General features: G+C 41.1%; 1 protein-coding gene across 4 annotated transcripts in view; it reads right to left on the bottom strand.

The window, feature by feature from the left end:
- Nucleotides 1-24,483, bottom strand: part of SULF1 (sulfatase 1) — a 176,880-nt gene that overhangs the window by 122,335 nt on the left and 30,062 nt on the right. For all 4 annotated transcript variants that reach the window (XM_060610700.2, XM_060610705.2, XM_060610706.2 and 1 more), the window contains exon 2: nt 19,914-20,008. The gene's annotated coding sequence lies outside the window, so the exon portion shown is untranslated. The remainder of the gene's footprint in view (nt 1-19,913; nt 20,009-24,483) is intronic.

Below are 24,483 nucleotides of genomic sequence, written 5' to 3'. Positions count from 1 at the left end.
TAGAGGGTTTCTCCCCTGTTATTTTCCCTTTGCATCTTTTCTGTGCAGAGACGATGTACAGATTGAGAATATGGTCACAAACTGTTAAAAACGAAGCTCTGAATACAAGCTACTTTGGCATCTGCAGGGTCTGTCCTGAAGAGTGCACACGCACTCTGCCTGCCTGGGATGTCTTCCTCGGGGAAGCACATGGGTGTGCGCAAACTGGAGGGGGTTCTTGAAAATGCCATTAAGTTACCAGCTGGACCCAGCCGAGTACTGTACACACTGACATTTTATTATTTTTATTTCTGAAGTGTTTAAAGTACTTTTGGATTACTTCTATCGTTCACACACTTATAAGAAACTGTTATTATCATCATCATCATTATTATTATTACTATCTTTCTTATGAAGCAAACTCTCTAACTTGAGTGGAACTCAAGTAGCCTCTCACTGCAAGCTTTAGGAAATGACTATTTGGAAATAGAAGCATTTTTTTAAAAATCGACTAATAAAAAAAAGCCAATCATTTTAACAGGATGAGTAGCAAAACTTCAGAAATGATAGGTTGACCTTTGGGAACAGAAGTCTAGAAACTTAAATTCTCCTTTGCACTAAAATGCTGCCAATAGCCTTGCAAAGAAGTCCTTTACGCTGAGCGTGTTCAGGAGAGCTCTCTGCCTGGGTAGTAACTGCTCTTCTAACACGGCCTCGTGAGTGAAGGGATTGTGTTGCACTCAAAGCCTCTGGTTAGTGAAGTTCCTGGGAAATACTTTCTGCCACCGTCCTAAGCACCCCTAAGCTGGCAAGGGTTGATTACACAGCAATTTGTACCTACAAACTTTACAGTTCTGGGGTGGATCTAGTAAATTTTCATTATTCACGTCTGATCATTTTTTCTGAAATATATTCTAACAAACAATAGCGTGGGAATTTTCCACTGAAGAGCTTTACGAAATACATTCTCTGTCTTGGAGCATCTAGAATGATGTCTTCTGTCCTTGCTGCCGAGCCCTTTGTCTTTTCCCACCGCTACCTCAGACTGGAGTCAGTGCTAAAGACTGTTGTTGCCTCTTTAAAGGCACACAGTTTCTAGCAATCACACCGACAGAAAGCTTCAGTGCGTATTACTTAGCTCACACTGGGGCAGCCTTGTGGTCGTCTTAGAACGCAAGCTCTCTGACAGCAGAGGCTGTGGGTCACGTCCGACATCATATATTCAGCGCCTATGTTAATATCCCACACACGTAATATGTGCATTGATATTTGTTAAAGGAAAGAATGCCCGAGATTTGCCATTTCTGAGAAAGTCCACAAAATCCACTTTGCAAAGTATCGCCTGCCTGGGCAGCTCACTGCAATTTATGACGTTATCGTCATATATGGTAAAAACTGAACAAGATCTTAACTTATCAAAAATCCTTTGACTTAATGGTTTTTTCCCATCTGAGTATTTCTTTCTCCCTACCCAATTTCCTAGAAAAGTACAAGGAAAAGGTTACTTCCGGTTTACTGAGTTTTCAAACAAATCACCCGGTGGCATCCTTGCCATTGCTCTCCATGGCAAAGACATGACTCATTAATGTGAAAAGGAAAATTACACCGGGGAAATTCTACCTGGCCATCTTTCTCAATTTCACTCCAAAGAAAACAGGATTTGTTTCCACCACTGCAAAATTGAATTTACAACAAGATTAACGGTCAAGTAAGTTAGTCCCATTGAACACCCTCTGAACATCTGTGGGCTCACATTTGTACAGAATCTGACCAGGTGCTGTTCCTGACTTCCAGGATTTTTTTTTTCAAGTGCTCTTATGGCATCAAGGATGGAATATGGCTTAACTCTGAAAGTATTAAAATTTAATCATATCCTCTGAGCTGTCACCAGGACAAACACTATGAATTACTTTTGCAGGCATAAAGTCTGTCTAGGTATCGTTAAAACAAATTCACATCTAAATGATCTTTTGTCACAGTAAAGAGAAGATGCAAAGCCATAAAAAGGGGGTAATAAAGCCACCACTATACATATAAAGCATTATCCACCTTCCTTCGGAGATTTGGGCTCTTTTTCCCAGAGAAGATCCTTGGTTTAGTATTGCCATAAAGCAAGCCTAGACCCTCTATGCTTAAATTGGATTCCTTCTTCTGTGTTGTTGTTGGCACCTTCCTAAGGACGTTCTTGTTTATTTCACTGTAAAATAAGAAGCAGCAAGTTATTGTGCATCTGGATGGTTTCTGGTGGGGAAAGGGGGAAAAACCTCACTTTGGCAAAATGTCACTTTATATGAAGTGCAATGATTTATCCAGGTTTCTGTATAAATATGTTATCTTTGAATAATATAGTTCTAGAAAATTGAATGTTAATTTGGGTATATCCACTGAATCAGTGTTATGCTAAACTCTTTCTTAAAGCCTTCCTTCCTTCCTTCCTTCCTTCCTTCCTTCCTTCCTTCCTCCCATCTTCCCTCCCTCCCTCTCTCTCTCCTTCTACTCTCCTCTTTAAATCCACATGCTTTCTTATTTCTCATCTTAACAACAACAAAAAAAGATTAGCTCATGATATTGGGTTACACAGCTTAGTACTTCCATCATTATCAACTGACTCCAGGACATTTCTTCCCATTTCTAAGTGACTTTAGCTTCTTCTCCATTCTCAGTCTCTGCAGTATTATGCCTGCCTGAGTTCTTGGAGATTTCAAAGATTTCTCAGCACCACTGACTCTTCCTTTCTGGGTCACCTCTCCTCTCCCCTAACTACTCCCTAGTCCAGCTGGTCAATCCCTAGCCCTGAACAATACTGGAAACTGGCTCTTGTCCTGGCATCTCAGTGGCCCGTGTCCTGCCCTGACATTGCTCTCTCAGTCTTTCAGTCTGCCAACCCCAACAGTTCTTTGACACGGCAGAGCTCTCTTCCGTTCTTTGATCCTACCATTCTTAGTGGCCCTTACTCCCTTGACGTCTTCACCCCTCTCCTTAGCATGTTAAAATCATTTCACACAGTCATGGTAATCAGTCCTTTATGAAAATGCTCAGCCTCCCCACCTCCCCCGTCACTTTGCCACCTCTGCCTGGGACACCACAGCCCTAGTTAAGTCCAACTCCCTGCCTATTCTCATCTGCAACCTGTGCAACTGCCCACACCCGGAGAAAGGCAAGCTGCCCTGAAGGGGCTCAGGCTGTACCCGTGCCACAAACCTCAAGGAGGCCCCGGATGCTTCCGGGCAACCACCCTGTCTTACCCCAGTCCAGTTACTCTTCTGTTCCTTCAGATATCTGTTTCCCATCCCCTCGTCCCCGCTCATGCCCTCAGCGCTCCTTCTTCACCGGCACTCTGAGCAGATGACCTGGGCTCATACTTCACCGAAGAGACAGAAGCAGTTGAAAGGGAACTTCTACAGGCTCCTCTACCCCCACCGGCTCACCTACCAGCATCTGTTCCCCTAGGCTCTGCCTTCTCATTCACTTGAGTCGATGAGTCCTCCTCGTTCTCTCAGTCTGGAGCCAGTTCTTCCACCTCTGTACTAGGTTCTATTTCTTCTCATCTATTCAAAACAACCATAGCTCCAGCAATGCTCCCTTCTCGTACTCAAATCATCTTCCCTCCCCCACTGACATCATTCCCAGCAGTGTGTAAACATGTGGTCATTTCTTCCATCTTGTTAAAAACGTTCATGACCTTACTTGCCTCGTATCATCAGCTACCGCCCCTTGTCTTTGCTCCCCTTGCAACAAACTCCTTGGAAGAGTTGCCATATTTCTGTCTTAGTCTCTCTCCTTCCATTCTCTCTTGTGCCTAGTACAACCAGGCTTTCTTGCCCTTTATTTCACCAAAGTTGCTCTCATGCGCATAACCAATGACCGCCAAGGAGAGAAATACAATGGTCAGTTCTCAGTCCTCAGCACACTGGACCTGTCAGACCTAGTTGATCATTCTTCCCTTCCCCAAACACTGTCTTCATTCAGCTCCCAGGAAACCAGGAACTCTCTCACCCCTTGGTGCTCCCCCTACTTCCCTGGGCCCCTCAGTCGGTGTCTTCTGACGTCTCCTCTTTTCTTTGATCTCCACGGCACCTGGTCGTCACTTCTTTTCTCTGTGTATACGCACCTCCTTGTTGATATTATGCTTACGACTTCCAAATGCAAACCTCTATTCTCTCTTTTTTTTTAACATTTTATTTATTTTTGAGACAAGGAGAGACAGAGCATGAACAGGGGAGGGTCAGAGAGAGGGAGACACAGAATCTGAAACAGGCTTCAGGCTCTGAGCTGTCAGCACAGAGCCCGACGCGGGGCTCGAACTCATGGACCGCGAGATCACGACCTGAGCCGAAGTCAGCCACTTAACCGACTGAGCCACCCAGGCGCCCCGCAAACCTCTGTTCTCAAACACACACTGTCTACGCAGTCTGCAAATAAATCCAACTGCCTGTGTAATGAGATCTCCTCCCCTCAGAAATCTAAAAGACACCTCGAACTTGATTCCCAAAACTGAACTCCTGATCTTCCTCCCCAAAATGCTTTTAATCTCAACTGGTGGCAACTCTATCCTTTCAGCTGCTTGGACCAAAACATTTGCAGCATCTTTGATTCTTCTCTCCTCCCACCCCCATACCACTTGCAATCAATCAGGCAATACGGTCGGTTCTATCTTCAAAACTAACTAGCATCTGACGACTTTTCACTACTTCCACTGCTTTCACCAAATCTGAAGCACTCTTATCTCTTTCAGTAATAATTCACCTTTTCTTACCTTTGCCCATCTATAGTAGGCTCTCCACGTGGCAGATAGAGAGAGTTTTTGACAATATAAATCAGAATGTACTCCTCCTTTGTATGAAACCCTGCGATGGCTCCCTTTACATCCGGAGAAATAGACAAAGTCCTTCTCATGGCCCACAGGTCATGTGCTGGCCTATTGTTACTTGTTTGACCTAATTTTCCACCACTCTTCTGTTTGCTCACTTCCTTTTTGTCTTAATGGTGTCACGGTGAGTCTTCTAACATGTAGGTATCCTGGGGCTCTTGCTTTAGCTGTTCTCTCGGTCTGGAATGCTCTTCCTCAAGATATCTGGTTGCCATTTCCTTCCTTTTTTCAAGTGTTTATCCAAATCTTACCATCTCAGTGGTTTCCCTGTGAAACCTCTTCAACACTGCAACCCAGCCTGATTTCTAAGTTTGCTGTACTTCTATTTCATAGCATGTACCACTTTCTAATAGGCTATATATGTTTGACTTGTGTGGATCTTTACTTTTATTTTCTGTCTTCTGCTACTTGAAGGTAAGAACCACAAGAGTCAGGACCTCTGAATAATCTGCTCACAAATGTATCCCGAAAACCTAGGACAGGGCTTGGCATGTCATGTGGTAGGCGCTCAGTGAGGATTTGTCGAATTAACGAAGGCGTAAAGTAAAGGAAGGGACAAAAAAGGTGAGTTAGCCTGGTTTCTCTGAGCTAGCTGCTTGGAAATTTGCTTTTTGTTGAGACTTCAAAGGAGATTGTTCCCAAAATGTTGTGCCTGACTCTAGAGCCCCTGTTAGTGAGTCTTTTCGCTTTCCAATTAGAATGAACTCCAAGTAGCTGAGAAATCCTCCCCCACATCTCACGAAAACAAGGTGCTGCCACACCTCAGCCACTGGTAACTATTACACACTCCCTGGGGACATTATATATATGAACTTTTAAAACGACGGAACTAGGTAAGTGGCCTCATTTTAGGGTCTGATATAAAATGAAAAACTCAGAGCAGGTTCATCTAAAGCTTGGCCAAATTTCATGTAAACCTGGCTCACCCTGAAAGGGAACCTCTCAGCTGATATATCTTTTCAAATGGAAACTATGCAGAATTCAGTGGCTTCATGTGGTTTCCACCCCAAACCAGGTGGAACCAGAGGCTTTGGCAAAGATTCACGTGAAATTCTTAACTGGGAAATATAAACCAAGGGGGTACATGTTGGAGAAAAACAAAGTGAAATAAAACCTTTAGTTCTGAATGGTCCTGAAACCGCAAGCTTAAATCGCTGCTCTTAAACATCACCTCACTCACACGCTTTAAATAAGTGCAATCGTTGTTTTGAAAAATTCCCCCCACTAATGAGCCGGTTTTTTGTTATCCTGTATTAGAAATTTCAGGGGTCCTTCACACTCATGTGGAGATCAAGTTATTATTTCCATCTGGCAGGCTTTGTCATCAAAGAACAAAGATGAGGAGGTGACCTGACGAAGGCACCTACAAGAATGAGCCAACAGAGCGGACATCTCGTTCACAGCTCAGTTCCTTACCCTAAAAGCCTGCTGCCTTTCATTGAAGGAAGCCAGAAATACAGTCACAAAGAGACAAAGGGAAACCTTAAGAATCCTGTGGATCAGGTGCGATTAAGTATTAAAAAACTGTGCTTTTGCTTTTGACGGTAACAGTATTGTGCAAACTCTGAGTTGACATATGGAGTAGGAATAATTTATCAGTAATGGGGTTTGCGTGTGTGTGTGTGTGTGTGTGTTTGTGTATGTTTATAGGACTGGAATTTTAGGAACCCTTTCAATAGGTAAAACTATTCTAATTATAGGAGATGCACTCATAACCAGAGACTTTTAAGCATCAGAAAATTTTAAGATATTTCCACAGGGTGCCTAGGTGGCTTAGTTGGTTAGGTGTCCAACTCATGATTTTTGCTCAGGTCATGATCTCACGATTTGTGAGTTCGAGCCCTTCATCAGGCTCTGCACTGACAGTGAGGAGTCCGCTTGGGATTCTCTCTCTCCTCCTCTCTGCCTCTCCCCCACTCGTGCTCTCTGAGTCCTCTCTCTCTCTCTCTCAAAATAAATAAATAAGCTTAAAAAAATAAGTAAAGAGAGTTCCACAAATCCTACATTCATCCAGCTACAGATATTTCTTATATAAAACTTGTACAGATATTGTATTAAGATTTCAGAGAGAAATCTTTAACACAAAAATGTAGGACTCCTTTCCACTCAATTTGTGCAGTTTATAGAAGTTTGACTGTAATTCCTAGTTTATAAGTCTACTTTTCGATCATAGAAAGAGAGCCAGATAGACTTCTGAAAGACCAACTCAATGCATCTTGCTATTAAATAAAAACCCATCCTAGTCCCTTCAAAAGATGGAGGTAAATGCAACTAAGGTCTGGACATTTATAATCCTGGCATATGCTTAGAGGCAGAAATCCCTGAAGGTAAATACTGCATTTGCCAACTTCGTGGACTGAATGTTAAAAACAGCCACTGCTACTTTTGATTTTAGAATAATTTGTCATTACTGTCCTATAGGTACTTAAAAACATGTGATCTCTGTTTCTGGACACGGGCATGTTACAGCTATAAGGAATGTTAAGTAAGCTTAACATAGAACTTGTCTACCATAGCATTGATCCCGAGCTTATGGGAATTTGGCTGCTGAACAGATTTTTCTCTGTGGCTTAAAAAAGCATGTATTACAGAAGTGCTTAGATATTTACATCAATGCCTCAACTAAATAGAGATATTCTAAATATTGTGGATCTCTTTAACAATAGTCATTCGTTCTTTCATTCAACAGTATTTATTATGCCTGTTATGTGCTAAACTCTATGTTAGGCATTGGGAATACAGAGATGAATGAGATCTTGTCACTGCCTTGAAAGGTCTTAGTGATTAGTGGGGAGAAAAGAGAAAGAAACAAGGTTTGAATACAAATGTGGTAGATCTTCTATTTCTCTTTCTTTCTTTCTTTCTTTCTTTCAGATCTTCTATTTCTAATCAAGTTGGAGTAACTGGTACCAAACTAGTCCTCCCACTATGAATGGTTAGAAAACTGGACAAAGCATATGGCAGAAATCAGACACTGGATGATAAGCTATGATCCCTGAGAAAAGGAACACGAGTGAGGTATGTCCCACTAGACACTTTCTGGATATGGCACAGAGCGGGGTACCCACGCAGAGCTGAAGAGACAGGGTGATTTGAGGAGGGAAGTGGAATCTGCGGGGTAGAGACAAAGAGAAAGAGCTCCAGAAATCTGTATGGGGTCCCCTTGAGTCCTCGGCCGCATACTAAACCACAGATGTGTGGGGTGAGACGCCACAGAGTTGGGCAAAGGATGACTACCAGGCAAAGAATTAGTGGGGAGCTGTAAGATCAGCAGTTCACACTACATATGGCTGGGGATACTTATGTTCTGACTGGAAAGATCAAGCCTTGAGAATAGGGCTCACTAGCCCTAGAGTGTAGATCACTCTAGATCTGACCAAACACAACTTAACAGACTTTAAAAAATCCCAGTTGATCCTCAAGTAAATTAATTATCTTGCCAGAACAAAATCCAATATTCTTTAAAAGAAGACACCCAAATCCAGACATTCAACAATGTAATATTCACAATATCCAGCAGCCAATCAGGTATTACTAGATATGCGAAAAAGCCGGAAAAGGTGACTCCTAACCAGGAGAAACGCTGGTCCTAGAAAAAGAAAAAAAAAAAAAAAATCACAAGAAAAAGATAAATCCATTACTGTGTATGGTGATGGATGTTAATTGGACTTACTATGGTAATCATTTTGCAATACATACAAATACCCAATCATTGCATTATACACCCAGAACTAATATGGTGTTATGTTAATTATACCGCAATAAAAAAAGAGAGACTCTGAAATGACAGCGATGATTGAATGAGCGGATGAGGAATTTAAAACAGCTATTATAAATATGCTCAAGGATTTGAAGGAACACGTGAACATAATGAACAGATACATGGAAACTATTAAAAAGAAGCAAATGGAATTTCTATAGCTGAAAAGTACAACATCTGAAAGGAAAGGCTTTTCAAAAAAGTGAGTGCAGCCCCCGTGGCCTGTGGAACAATTTTAGTATCCAGTAGTCTAACACGCATGTAATTGGAGTCCTAGGAGGGGTGGGGGTAATGGGGAAATATGTGAAGAAATAATGACTGAAAAAAATTCTAAATGTGTTTAAAAAATGTAAGCCCCACCAGATCCAAAAAGCTCAGCTAACTGAAAACATGATGAATGCAATCTGATGAATGCTATACCAGAAGCACACAAATGTAAGCCTATCCTAAATTTAAAATACATCATTTTCCTTGACCAACTTGTGCATTAATTCCTCCTTCCTTCTGCACATCCACTTGGAGCGATCATCGACCGCCACCCCCCACCCCCGCTTCCTGTCTAACCAAGTGTCAAGATGGTCAGGATCTGTGGTAAGGAGAGGGGGCGGCAGAAGCAGATGATGAAAATACAGAATGAAAAAATATAGAGAAACTCTTTTCTATTCTTTCCCTGTCGTCTACTGGCTTGCTGTTCACTAGACATTTTTTTTTCTTACTTTCCGTTCACGTCTTACAATTAACTTACCCTATACTTACTGTTTAAAGCCCTCGGGGTCCAATAAATATTCTGCTCATTTTGCCCCATCCCTCCACTTGCCTTTAAAGTGCCTACTGGTGAAACCCCACCCCCTTTCCGTACCTGAATTCTTTCCATCTCTCCAAAAACTCCTACTTCCTGGTTCCTTAATTTGTGTTTCATTAGAATTTCAGCCTGAATAGATCAACAGCATTGCTTAAGAGGTAAGGAGAAACCCTTACTTTCCTTACAAGGGGTGGGGAAGTAGGTTAGGGGACAAGAAGCAGAGATGTGAAGATAAGTTTTCGGGTTTACAGACTGTCACAATGAAGTGCCTTTTTTCGCAAAACTTTACACTTCAAGCTTGGATTTCTAGGCGGGCTTGCGAAAGTATTTGTGCCTTAAAGGGCCTGTAAAAAATACAGCATCAATAAATAATATTACTAGATAATCTAGATTGAACCACTGGTAGACCAGTTTATACATGATCATCTTTAACACTGTCCATTTGTAAGTAGGGATCTGCCCATATTCACAAATATTCATATCAACAGACATTTCGTCTCAGTTGTTGAGAGAATCTAGGGTCAGTTTGAATAAAGGAAAATAAAATGGGAATCACGTATGTTTTCATTCTTTATTCTCATTGTATCTATCATTTTCCTAACAACACTCAGGTGAAAAATATAATCCTCATCTGAGAGGCGGTCAATCCTTGGTAGACGATAGTAAAGGCATAACTGGCGGAATCTGGTGGTGTCATCTTACAGCTGGAAGTGAACACCTATATCGTATTACAGATGAGAAAATGAAGGCCCAGAAGTGTTAAGTAACTTGCCCAAGGTCACACAGCCACTTAAATATACAGCCGGGACAAAACTCAGCCTCCCTGAAACCTTCCCTTATACCGCACCCTCTTATTATCTTTACAGACAACACCAAAAATACATGTTGGAACCCCTTCCTAGAAAACTTCCTAAGGGTGTATGTTACTATCTGTCTTTCAGATGTTAGCTTTTGCTAGAATCCTCTGCCTCTATTTTTAGAAATATGGCTGAAATGCCGAAAGTCAGCCGGGAAGCCCTGCCCACACCAACAGAGCCCTTACATATTCAAATACTTAGGCAAGTAGAAGAAAGACTGTATGAGTTTTAAGATTTGCCACTAGGGAACTGGCCCGAGCCAAAGCACAGATGCCTCTTTTTGGCAATTCACAAAGCTCATCTTATTTATTTATTTATTTATTTATTTATTTATTTTAACCTTTATTTATTTTTGAGACTGAGAGAGACAGAGCATGAATGAGGGAGAGTCAGAGAGAGAGAGAGATACAGAATCTGAAACAGGCTCCAGGCTCCGAGCTGTCAGCACAGAGCCCGATGTGGGGCTTGAACCCACCGACTGCAAGATGATGACCTGAGCCGAAGTCAGACGCTTAACTGACCGAGCCACCCAGGTGCCCCTCAAACCCCAAGATTTTTAGATTTTTGTGGCAACATTTGATACGCAATCAAAATTTTGAATTATACATATAAAATGCCATTTTCAGAAGTATCAAACTCAGGCAGAATTAGTGCTCTCCGCTGTGTGAAAAATCTCCAAAATACTTAGGAACGCTCTCTTCAGGAGACTTCTTTTAGGGACGCCTGGGTGGCTCAGTAGGTTGAGCATCCGACTCTTGATTTTGGTTCATGATCTCACAGCTCCTGGGGGCTGTGCGCTGACAGTGCAGAGCCTTCTTGGGACTCTCTCTCCTCTCTCTGCCCCTCCCCTGCTCGTGCTCTCTCTCTTAAAATAAGTAAATACACTTAAAAAAAAAAGAGAGAGAGAGAGAGACTTCTTTTATCACTCTTTGAGGATATATATATTTTTCCTCTCCTTTCAACCAGGGAATCCTACTGATGGCACGATGGGGAGACCAGGTGCTGTATACTTGTCAACCTGGAGCCTTGAAATTACAGCATCTAAAGCGTAAAAGCTGTAAAAATACCAAAACCCATCAAATGTATTTCATTTGAAAACAAAAGATTAAAAAAAGCTTTCACGAGGCAAACCCAGTTTACACTTCTGTGGATCTCAGAATGCAGACTACAGGATAAATACCCAGCTATGTGGGGTCAGAATCTGGACGTGTGGAACCATGCAGGTCTTTAAAGGAGAATCTTTGTATCGCATTAGTGACTATTATTATTATTATTATTATTATTATTATTATTTATTGTTTTTGGTGGCTGGGTGAGGGGAAAAGGTGAACCCAGGTCTAAGCAAATCTAAAGGGAAATCAGAAGTTTGAAAACTAAAAGCTGTTTTTTTCAGTATGCTGACAATATAATCCCAAAGTACTTTTCCACTGATCATGTTATTGGACTTTCGACAACTGTTACTGGAGGACATTGTAAGTGTGCAAACACACGATACTATTATTGCTACTGTTTGCGAGGCACACGTCCTACTCCTGTCCGGTTCCCACAGGGTGAGTGCTGTGACCCGTGGTTGCTTTCCCTATAGTGCCTGGTAATTGTCAGCGTGAGTGTGTGTGTGTATCTGAGTGTGTGGAATTATGGGCAGGGTAATGGTAGGGGAACATATTTTACACTTCATGCGTTTCTGGATTTTAAAAGTTTCCACAAATAATAACAATTGTTAACATGCATAACACACTGTATTAAGTGTTAAGCATTGTGCTGAGCCCTTTATGCACATGGAAACCTCTAACCCTCCAAACAGCCAGACACAGTATTAGCGTGGCCCTCAGTTTTCAGATGAGGATAGAGACACAAAGAAATTAAGTTACACAGCGAACCAACGACACGGCAAGCCATTCACACCAAGGCAGTCTGTCTCCCAAATGCGTGTTCCTATCCAGTATCTACACTTCTTCCATGTACCACTATGAATTAGAAACCGAGAGACTTCCACTTTAAGAAAACCACATCACCTTTGCTGATGATAGCTCTTGAATTCCCAAAGGCTCCCTAAGGTAGAAAAGGCTCTTGTTTACATCCCTTCAACACCCCACGGCGTATGTCTTTAGACATCCATGAAGGCCAACAGTTCAGCCTTCTTATTACCAGGTAGATGCATGATCTTACTGTCTACATGAGTCAGGGAGAAAAAACAAATCAATGTTTTGGTAGTCAGAATCATTGTCATGTTTAGGAGTTGGTTGTCACTGGAACAGTTATTCATACATATATAGGCAATTCATCCCATACACACTCTGTCTTAATAGTTCTATAACCAGAGGGAAAGTTCTTCAAACTAAGATGGACTTCCAAATGTGAAATGTAAGTTGTATTCCTTTCCCCTCACCCAGAAGGGATATTTCAGCACGTGCAAACTACTAAGCTGATACTATATTGGACATTTAAAAGAAATTCCTCTATAAATCAATGACGGGGGAGGCGGGGTAGAAAAAGCAACTAGAAAATTAAGAATTTCCCTAAGAGAAAGACAGTCTTGTGCCTAGAGCAGAGGGATGGCCTCTGTCTGAGGGGATGCAGGTGACGGCAATTTCTCGATCCATTTTGGGACATGACTGGAGGCCATGGACAAGATTATGAAAAGCAATGGCACCCATCCTTGGTGAGTTAATCTTCCTCCGGCCCCAATCATAAAGATTATTGGGAGTCAGTCCTGAGCTGAATTCCAACAACCACAAGTGTATATAATACAAGTTATTTTTTTCACGCCTATATTTAACGCCTCAGCCAGTAAAGATAGTTCATTCTGAAGCTTTTTGGAAAAATCCACTGAGGGCATAGTTATAATCCAAGTGATTCTATAGCCTTCCTTCTCTGCAAAGCATTTTTGAATGTTTGCCAACCATCAAAAATACACATTGGGATTAGTTTACTGGCAGAGACATAAAAGTAAAAGAATAATGAGGGAGCAAAAAGGTGCTGGGAATAGAAGAGTGTGATGGGAACTAACGATGGCCGTGCCATACCTCAGCCTTGTAATACCACAGCAATAGCGTTACGTTGTGCTGGAACAACTCCCTACATCTGCTTCCCCACAAATGTACTTTTCCATTCTTCATCTGCATTTACAACAGCCTAGTAAGGGAAGTGGGACAAGTATATTCTAATTTTGTAGAAAGCTACACAGTCAACAAAACGCCTAAAATGGGAACCAACTCTTAGTGCAGTGTTCTTCGAACGGCAGAATTTTGTGACTAGCAGGATGATGGCAAACATCATCAGGAGAGATATTCAAAATATCTATATCCCTTATAGCACGGGCAACTGACGGCTCTGAAAGGCTGCTAGTCCCTCTCCTGTGGCCACTGTGCATTCCTGAGCATCACCGTCTGGCTAGCCCAGATTCCTATGAATATTGTAGAAGAGATTTAATCTGCTGGGGCATTCTTACTTTAAGTAATAAATACATTTTAATCAGAGAATGCATCAAATCTTCTTTATATTTTTTGGTAAAACTATAAAAGCAAGTAATTTTAAAATTAATTTTAGCGGGGGAGGGCGCCTGGGTGGCTCAGTCGATTAAACACCCGACTCTTGGTTTCAGCTCAGGTCATGATCTCACAGTTCGTGGTTTTGAGCCTCACATCAGGCTCCATGCTGATGATGCAAAGCCTGCTTGGGATTCTCTCTCTCTGCCCCGACCCTTTCTCTCTCTCAAATTAATAAACTTTAAAAAAATTAAAAAAAAAATTTATGGTGAATCCCATTGTAAGAAGCCATGTCTGCTTTACCTGCTTTGTAAATAATGGATGTGCTTAAAGTAACAACTGCATTTTAGATGCTATTGTCAACTGGCTATGGTTAATGAATTTAGATTTCTTTAAAGGCTACTAGGAGATAAACAGAAAAGAAAATCAAACACTGGAAATTTTGAGAGTTTCTGATGATGTCTATCACTTGTTTGAAAATATTATGGATACCTTTTAATTAAAAAAAAGTTTTTTAATGTTTTTATTTATTTTTGAGAGAGAGAGAGAGAGAGAGAGAGAGAGAGAACGAGTGGGGGAGGGGCAGAGAGAGGGAGACACAGAACCCGAAGCAGGCTCCAGGATCTGAGCTGTCAGCAAAGAGCCTGACATGGGGCTCGAACCACGAACCATGACGAACCATGAGATCATGACCTGAGCCAAAGTCAGATGCTTAGCCGTCTGAGCCACCCAGACACCCCAATTTTTAAATAATTATACTCTCTCAAAGGCCCTGTAGCCTGACCGTCTTCCATTTAAAAATAAGGGAAGCAGAACTAACTAAAATTTAAATAAAAATGCGAAAAAAAAAGGGAAGCAGAAACCACTGAAGTTCATGTTAGACTCTACCACCCCAAAGGATCCCTTCAAAATGTGCCACCTTGCATTGTGACAGCCATAATCCGCAGCAACTTTCAAACACATTTGTCCCAAATATATCACTACAAGATTCTCTAGTAATTTGAGGGCAACATCATAAAACCAGTATGAATTCTCACTGGAATCTAATTTTATTTTTACATTTTTTATAGTCTACTGGAGAGAGAAGGATCTTACCATCCCTGAAGATCAGCGGTTTGCCAAAAGCGAACATCGAATTTTGTAGATTCTCTAACCTGCAGATGCGAATGTAAAAAGCCTCCAGTGTTCCAGTTCTACCCTTATAAATACTCACACGGCAAAAATGTCCCAAAAAAGTCTCCATCAATGACCTATTTGTTTGGAGCCCTAGATAATGTGGTAACAACAGAACCTTAATAACAGGATTTGACCTTATCACCTAATTATTCAAGGGATGACTTCTTAGAAAACTTAACCTTCATTTGTAATTGTGATGCTCTCCTTAGGAAATCTAAGCAGATGAATGAGGTTAAATTAGGACATCTTTGAGAGAAGGAACCTAAATTTGAATATATCTGCCACCAGTGGCACTGGGGATTCAACAGTGACACAAATCAAATGCTTCCTATGTAAGCAGAGTTAATCAGTCCTGAAAATGCACTAACATAGTACAAAGCAGTATTTCTTTTCAGGAAATGCAACATTATACTGGCAAATATATTCCATCTTAACTCCAAAATGCCATTCAAAACTATCCTATGAAAAAGGACATCAATTTAAAACATCTGGCCTGAAACCAAGTTGTGGAGTTGCATTTTACTTCTTAAAATTCACTGTTGTGAGAATGCAGACTTTTTCTATCCTAAACTGTGGCTCGCTGATCTTAAGCAAATGTTGTGCCTCTAGCGTGGGTCATTTCAGCATTGGATGGACTGATTCTGCCCTTCTGATCCATCTTAAAGATGTCTTGGGGGACATCTTAATGTAAGCAGGGCCCTTAGACCCTTCCTAACAAGCATTACCACAAAGTGATCTCTTGTAACACTCATGGCTGCAGGCATAGAACAAGACCATTGTGTGTGACCTGATTTCATTTCAGTGACTGTCCCAGTAAAGAATGACATCATCCCATTCTTTTTTTCTTGATCTCCACTTGTGACTGTCCTCATCTCCCCACCCCCACCCTCATCATAATTAAACTGCTCTCCTCCCTCCCGCTCCACACTCCTCATCCCCAGAGAAGTAGCTATTTTCCTCTTAACTTCCTGCCTGAATGTATCATTACGGCAAGAGCAAAGGGCTTTCCTCTGGTCGGTTAATATCCCTGGAGTTTGTTTCCTCGCCATAGTAGACAAAGCCCTATTCTCTTGGCAGCCAAAGTGCACTGGGAGGGCCGTCTGCTGGGATAGGTCTCAGTCAGATGAAAATGGAGAAAAGCCAGCAAAAGGTGACACAGCCTGATGGGCACAACGTTTCCCATCCTATTGACGTTTGGTGTTTTCTTTCACCACAAACTCCTTGGCTTTGAGGATGTACTGTCTACACAGGTCCATTTAACGATGTGTATGCATGTGTGCACATTGGTATGCCTGCGCATACTGGCACCTGCTTGATCGCTTACATTTGTATTATGACTCACATGTGAAAGTACTTAGTTTCGGAGGGGCTGAAAGGACGATGCGGGAGAAGACATTAGTTTAAAAACTGGCATTAGAAGGCAACTAAATAAAACGGCTATGTGAGGAAGGTGTGGGTTAGATTTTTTTTTTGACTGTTATCTCTTATCGGGAAAAAGCAAAATCCACTCAGGTGTCCACATCTATGTAATAGAGCACAATTTCAAACTACGAACTATGAAGACAATGCAGAAACTGTAGACTGTTTCGATATAAGAGTGAAAAGAATCAGAATCAAATTGTATATTCTCTATGTTTCCAATTACATAAAATATTAGCTAGGACCATATGAAATTGCTGCTTTTGTGGGTCAGATATAGTCCATAGCAGCAATTTTCTATGATTCCGCATTGCATAGATTCATATTAGAAAAAAAAATCCTGGGCTTGGGTTAAGTGGGTGTGTGTTTTACCTCAAAAAAATTCATATTGGGTCCCTATTATGTTGTGTTTTTTTTTATGAATTACTTTATATCATTTTATTTTCTTTTTAGTAAGAGAGGGAGAATGCATGATCCAGGGGCAATCAAGAATCTCGAGCAGGCTCTACACTCGGCACAGAGCCCGACATGGGCTTTGATCCCATGACCCTAGGATCATGAGCCGAGCTGAAATCAAGAGTCGGATACTCAACTGACTGAGCCACCCAAGTGCCCCAGGTTTTATTTTTAAGTAATCTCTACACCCAACGTGGAGCTCAAACTTAAAACCCTGAGATCAAGTCACATGCTCCACCAACTGAGCCAGTCTAGTGTCCCGCTATTGTATTGTTTTACAACAAATACATTATTTTAATTGCCATTAGGATGTGCACTGAGAAATGTTCAGGGTGACAATGGTCACAAATGAAAACAGTTGGCTTCTTAGCAGCCCCAGATTCAGCTCTTTATATTCCACAGCAAGCTTTAAATGCTCAGTAGATACCCAAAGAAAATTTTAGCAAGTTTTTAGGGTCTAAATCTGAAGTTGATTCCTTGAAAAGATAGAGTTTACCATTACAATTTATGGACAATTTAAAAAATCTCTTAAATTTAAATTAAGGCATTGAGTATAACTTAAATTATTAGAGTAATATAGAAAATAATAAAATGCCAGGGAGGCACAACTAAGACATGCTTTGATAAAATTTTCCATCCTAAATGGGCATCAACAGGGCTAGGAAAGGTCTTAATTTCCTTATAAACAACATATTTGCTGTTCTAAGTTATCCCATCTGTGTGCCCCAAGCCTTGTCTGACAGTGCAGTTTTTGAGACCAGAAGGTACAATAGAAGCCATTCAGATTTTGGCAGGTGGACTTCAAGCTGAAAACCTGGCTCCACAAAAAAATAACAGTCTGTTCCACAGGTGTGAACATTTTTGACAAGAACCCTCAAAATCTCCCCCAAGCTGTGAAATTTAATTGTCCTTTTGTTGTTTTATTGCATGTGAATACAACCTATCTCTCCTTGGAACAAGAGAGAATCTTCTGGCAATCGGATAGTCAGGGGATGCTTAGGCAGCTTCTGAGTTTTGCTTATGACATCTCCTGGTTCTGTTTCTTGTGTTATGTATCTTGGAGGTGATGCCAAGTTCACTGAACTGCAGGTAAGCAGTTCTTAAAGCTGGAAAAATATTAAATGAAAGAACTTTATATCCAGATGACATGAGCAGAGAGGTAATCAAAAATGCACAGGGCAGCATTTTGAAGCTCTAAGCCTCATTAAAGTGGCCTTATTTTATAAACCTGACTGTCTGAGCACACATAGAAAGGACTCATTTTTTTCTACAAAATTTACCAGATGGGAAGACTGTGGATCTGTGAATACAGATGTGGTGGTGAAGAGTGACTCAGTTACCTATCTAATACAGCTCAAATGATGGATGAGGAAGGACGAAGATGTTGAAGCTGGCCACTGGTCCGACTTTGAATTTGAATATTCCAGTCCAAAGAGAGAAAAAACAGACCAGAGACTTCTCTCACAGGGGGCCTATAGGTTTTTAAGAAGTAGTGTCTTGTGTGTTAAATTTGAGCATGTAATTCTAACTTGATGCGATATTAAACACATTTGTGTTTTCTCATAATAAGAATATACTAATGAAAAGGATATAATGCTTAAAGTGATAAAGTTGCCCATTAAATGGAGAACTGACTCAAGAAGATGAAGAACTCTGAAGTAGTCATAGTACTACTGTTTATTGAATTTATTTCTGAACAGAAATCTTTTTTAGTTTCTGTTTGGGAGTATTTCCTCTCCTGTCCAGAGTTTTGAAGGAAGGAGACTTCATTCAACTTCAACTTGTTTTCTCTTATTTTTTATTTAGCTTGTGGGTAACCAGCTTCCACTACATTTCTGGTGATACCCCAGACCATTTGCACACAGAGCACTGAGAATTACAGGAAAAAAATTGCCAGTGTTCATAATTTTCTGTCAAGGAAGTAACCCCACACTCCCATACACTTCTAGATATTTCCCTTCTAAATGTGGCATTTGTAGAGGACACAAAATGCTTAATGTCACAAGTATTAGAAAGAGGAGCTGGATAAATCAATCCTCAAAAGACAAACCTGAAATTCAGGCCAGACCTGTTGAAGATTTCATTTTGTTTTGTTTGTGTGAGGTTCACAAACTTTTTGGTGATTGGAGGACTTTATCCAAGCCAACCTGGGCCAACACAAGGCTTAGAATGAAAAGCAAGCAGAGAGTAATGACTTTGAAGAGCTGTAATTTGAAACCAACAGGAACTCAGCAGTTTCCATTGCATTAATTTGGTTGGGGGTAGAAGGAAACAAATTTCAATGTTGACATTTAAGCAAAGACACATGGGGCTGTAAACTCACATGAATCAACACCCCTGAGAATGTTTCTGCAGCTAAGGTTGCATGGCTGGGATGGGTCTCTGTAACTCTTCCCAGCCCCACAACACTCAGGGCACTAGTGTGTATGTGGCCAAGACAAGAAACTGTGAAGGCAAGCTATGAACAAGACAGGTGACATCTGTGGTTTTCACTCCTGAGACTGTGGATGATGGCTGGGTGTAGCTGGCCTGCCATTCCCTGTGACTGATTCCCCTGAGCTTCCTGAGCAGCTCATGACATGTTAATAAAGTTCTATGATCCTTCCTTCCTCCCTTCCTCCCTCCCTTCCTTCCTTCCTTCCTCCCTTCTTCTTCTGTCTCTCTCTTTTCTCTTTCTTTCTTTCTTTCTTTCTTTCTTTCTTTCTTTCTTTCTCTCTTTCTTTCTCTCTCTCTCTCTCTTTCTTTCTTTCTTTCTCTTTCTTTCTTTCTATCTTTCCACCCAACGTGGAACTCAAACCCAGTAACCCTTAGATCACGAGGCACAGGCTCTACTGACTGAGCCATCCAGGCACCCTGATTCTTCAAATACTCATTATTCAGATGGTTCTTTTGCCATTCCTGAAGCCTAATTTCATGAAATGGCTCTACCACATTTAAGGCCCCTTTTAGCTCTCTCAGCCAAGAAGGATGAAAATGTTACAGGAAGGCTCTCTTTCTTACAATTCCCCATCCATGGAACTCTCCTCTCCTCAAGTGACATGGTGTGCTCAGGTTTAATTAGCACCTTGGTTTAATTAACTAAGAGATAAATGTTTGATACGAGTACCTTTGAAGATGTTCTGCAGTTACTCTGTCCTGGAGAACCTTCACGTCATCTGCCAAGTTCGCCTTCTTCAGACAGTGGTGGGTGGCAGTCAGCACCTACGATGGAGAAGAGTCAAAGTGTCCTCAGTTGCATTTTATCAGTGGCTTCTCTTATCTTTCTGATAGCGCCCTTTCACAACTTCAAAAGAGAACATCATTAGGAATAATATTCTCCAAATTTTATCCACGCCGATTTTCTTACAATCACTTGCAAGAGACTTTGAAGTATGGTGAGTAATTCAGTCCTTTTGTAGAAGTTTCCATTTGACTCTCTCTTCATCAAGGGAAAGACTTTCCCTCAGATTCATTTCATATTACTCTTTGACTGGATTTCCTAAGACTAATAGAGAAGAGTTTCTTTTCAAAAGTTTAGAAGGTGTTCCGAGTTTAAAAGTTGAGTGACATCTAATTTGAGGTTATGAGACCTGTTTTAAAGGGAAATGTGCTGAGTCATAAAATCTCCTAAAGTTGCTGTAAGCTATTATTTGATGAGTAGCAAAGTAAGCTACCTTGCTACTTATTTAACAAGTGGTTAAATTTGTTTCTATTCTGCATTTATGACAGTTGAAAAATGTAAGTAACTAAAATCAACTTAGATACTTTGAATAAGAGGAAACACGCAGTTTAATGCATTAAGTATTTGATGATGCAATCTTGCTGCCATGAATAGCACATTTTTAACATGTACACATCTATGATTTATAATATAGAAAAATATTAGATATATAATGTGTATCTTATCAGAAAATATAAGATACAAGAAATACAAAAGAATAGGAAAACATCACACATGATCTAATAACCCCAAAACTCCTTTACCTTGAAAAGGTATTTCTCTTGCCCATGTAAATAAATATTAAAACATTTCATTTGGAGCTTTCTTACCTCTTCACTGGTAAAAACAACTGTCTATTGGTATATGCAGAGGGGAATTTCAGAGGTAATGGGTAGAGATGATCTCCCTCAGGAAAATAGACCTGGGATCTCTTCTCGATCTTAACTGGCCCTAGTGATCCAGGTTGAATGTGGGGCAGTACCTAGTCCTTTGCTCTGTTCTGGAAGCTTCATTCTTATAGTGAGGTTCCTGCAGCAGGGACTCCCTGGAGCTGGCCTGTTGCTGCAGGACCCTTCTTCCCACGCCACCCTTATCATGTCTCTTTCCATTCCTGACAGAAGCTCAACTCCTCCACCCACTTACGCCACCCTTGTAATCTGGCACACCCAACCCAGCTGGCCCTTGAACTACTCCCCTGTGCTTCCCGTTCTGGGGGTTGGTGAGCTGGAGGACTTCTACTCTCTCTGTTCTCACGTCTCTGATAATATTACAAACTGTTATAAGTATCACACGGATGTCTACTTTTTAAATACGTCCCTGGAGGACATAGAAATGTTTTTTTTATAATTATGCATGACACCCTGTGATCTCTGGAAGTAAAAGTTAACACGTGAACGTAAAGCTATAAGTATCTGGGATGGTCGCGCTGGCATAGCCTAAGGCCAAAGAACATCCTTTGTGCAATCGTTCTGAATATACTATTGGGCGTAGCAGACCCTGGAATTAGATGCCTATGCCTCAGTATCCTCTGAAAAATGGAGATCTAACATTGTATCTAACCCACAGGGTTGATGTGAGAATTATATGCAAGCATCCATGTAAAAAATTTCGAAGAGTTCATGACCCATCATAAGCACACAGTAAACATTGGCAAGCATTATAATTGGGGTTAATTTTTGTTGTTGTTGTTTTAGCTCTTGCAGTGGTAATTTGCAATCAAAAGATATTTTCATGGACCGAGATCAGACTTTTCGTAAATTTTATACATGGAGGCTCTGATTTGTCATCATTAAAATGACAATTTGTGGGCGAATAATGTAACAATTTAATTGCTACCGGCTATTACAGAAAGAACAGAGGCAGCCTAAATATCTGCCTGATAAGTATGTGCCCATGGGAGTCAAATACCTCTTGCAGTGCCGTGTAAAGTTTTATTGGCCAGAATAGAGCAAGGTGATAAGACAGTTGAGCCATCGCAGTTTTCTGTCCCATAACCTTGATCCCAGCAGATGTATTGCCTGGATCCTGTCTTCATTTACACGTAGCACTCGTACCAATTCATTATAAATAGGCATAGTACTCAATGTGCAATAGAAATTTCTTACTAATAAAAATAAAGAAATTTCTTATTAAAATGTTTTTTCTTTTTAGAATTTCATTAATGAACACTTTGCTGAAACAAATTTATTCTTCAATTTCAGCAAAACAGCATCATCTGGCAAATAAAATTAACATTATTAAAGAGAATGTTATTAGTTTATGGTTTCGTTTATATTTAGTCTGTAATTTCTTTTTGATTTTCAATGATACAAATATAATGATATTGTGGACGCAAAGTTATATAAATATCATTCAAGTGAGTTACGCCCAGGTTTTTTTTAGGGTTTATATTTCAGTCACATTTTAGTAGATAGTAATGTAAGACAATACAGGGGGCTCTGTGATCCATCAGTCAGGTAGGGAAACGCTATAGGAGAGTTCCCACCAGCCTGGCTTCCTCAGGGTCCCCTGTGAGACTCTCTTTATGCTTTCATTTCTGCCATTCCTTACCTAGAAAAAGCCACAGTTATTCCCTCCACATATTCAAATTCTAAGCACCTGTCTGGGATCAGCTGAAGTCCTGACATTTCTTGACAAGGTCCATTTTCATTTCTGGCGTCAGCCCTCCAACACTTAGAAATTTGTTCCACAAATGTAACGTTTAGTTATACAGCCCCCACTGTTGTTGCTGCTGCCTACACGGGTGAAGGTCTCATCTCTCCAACCAGGTTTTAAGATTGCTAAGCATGAGATTATACCTGGGATTTTATATACATCTCATACTCTAATCATAATGTGGCCCCTGGTAAGTACCGGGCACTGATTGAGCATCACTTTATTCACTTATTTATCACTTTTTTTTCAATGTTTATTTATTTTTGAGAGAGAGACAGAGACAGAGAGACAGAGAGACAGAGACAGAGCTTGAGCAGGGAAGGGGCACAGAGAGAGGAAAACACAGAATCCTCCGAAGCCGGCTCCAGGCTCCAAGCTGACAGCACAGAGCCCGAAGTGGGGCTCGAAGTCATGGACCACGAGATCATGACCTGACAGAAGTCGGACGCTTAGCCAACTGAGCCACCCAGGCACTCCAGAGCATCACTTTATCGCCAGAACCCGAGTCACATATTGATCCCGGGTTTGTTTTGGAGTTTATTTAAGTTTTGGTCAAAAATATCTAATCTAAGACCTTGGATGGTTCCTGAAGCAAGGATACATTTCCGGTCCACACGGCACTGAAGCTAGGCCACACAAACTTGAATGAAGCAGGGGATCTTTGGCCTACCTCTAGACCATTTTGCTCTTTCTCTTTCTCAAGCCAGACTTATGATATTTTCTGTAAGCAACCGCTCAGCGCAAGACTCAGATGTGTCTTACGCAAAGACGTGTGGGGGGAGAGAAAGAGAGAGAGCGTGTGCTCGTGTGAATCTCGGTTTCTCTGTTCATAAAATATACAGATAAGATTGGGAGACATCCAAAATCCCTTTCTGCTCTAAAATTCTAGGAAATGCTGGCACCCATGCCCATTAATTTGACATTAACATCCACAACTCAATGTGGGTGTGTGCCAGAATTTCACCTGCTGATAATATACTGGGAAGTTGAGTTGGATAGTTTAAGGACTGTACTTTAAAAGTTTGGTTTGGCTTTTCTCTCCGCATTAGCGTTGTACTTAGCACTTAGGAATCCATGCTATAAAGCAAGTAGATGATTGAACTTAACTCTTGGCTTTTTTCAGTTGTTCAGAAACTGAGCTGCATTTCCTGGCTCTCAAACTTCGTAAACTCATCAGATTTTGGTGCAGAGCAATGTCATTAAAATAACAGTCCTCGGTGGAAAACACTAGCAGCGTTCATAGCGAAATGCTGAAACAGTAACTGATGTTTTTAAACCGTGAATTGGAGGCATTTATCTACGCCACACACACATATACATTTAGACAGATGTGGACGGTAAACTCTTAGATTTCTCAGGTAGTTGTCCTTCCATTTCTTCTGGAAGCTGCTTTCAGTCTTGTTGCAGAAGTGCATTCCGTCTCTGCTTGCTGTGCCTTGGAAAGTAATAACAGTTCCAAACTGCTTTCCCTAAGGAGCTGTTGGAAGGTCCAAACTGTCCTCATTAGAAACCTTGCACTGAACCACACAAATCCTGCCATTGTGGCTGGTGCTCGCATGTGGGACTATTACTTCATGCACAATGACATGGGACCGAAAACATGTGAACAGGAAGCCAAACCCAAGAGAGAGTTGGGGAACTTCCAGCTTTCCGAACTGAGGCAGAATCCGGCGATATTCCGCACTCAGGTGTCTGGGGGACTGCACAGCTGCAGCCTATCCACTCTTCAAACACTGCTCAGGACAGCGCAGTGGCTCTGGTGGCACCCCGCCTGGAGTAAATCATCATGTCAGCAGACCCAAAACGACTGTGGAGAGTGGAG

The sequence above is a fragment of the Panthera onca genome, chromosome F2 (assembly GCF_046562875.1).
Source record: "Panthera onca isolate mPanOnc1 chromosome F2, mPanOnc1 haplotype 2, whole genome shotgun sequence".
Taxonomy (NCBI): Eukaryota; Metazoa; Chordata; class Mammalia; order Carnivora; family Felidae; genus Panthera; species Panthera onca.
This window is presented reverse-complemented; position numbering and strand designations above follow the sequence as displayed.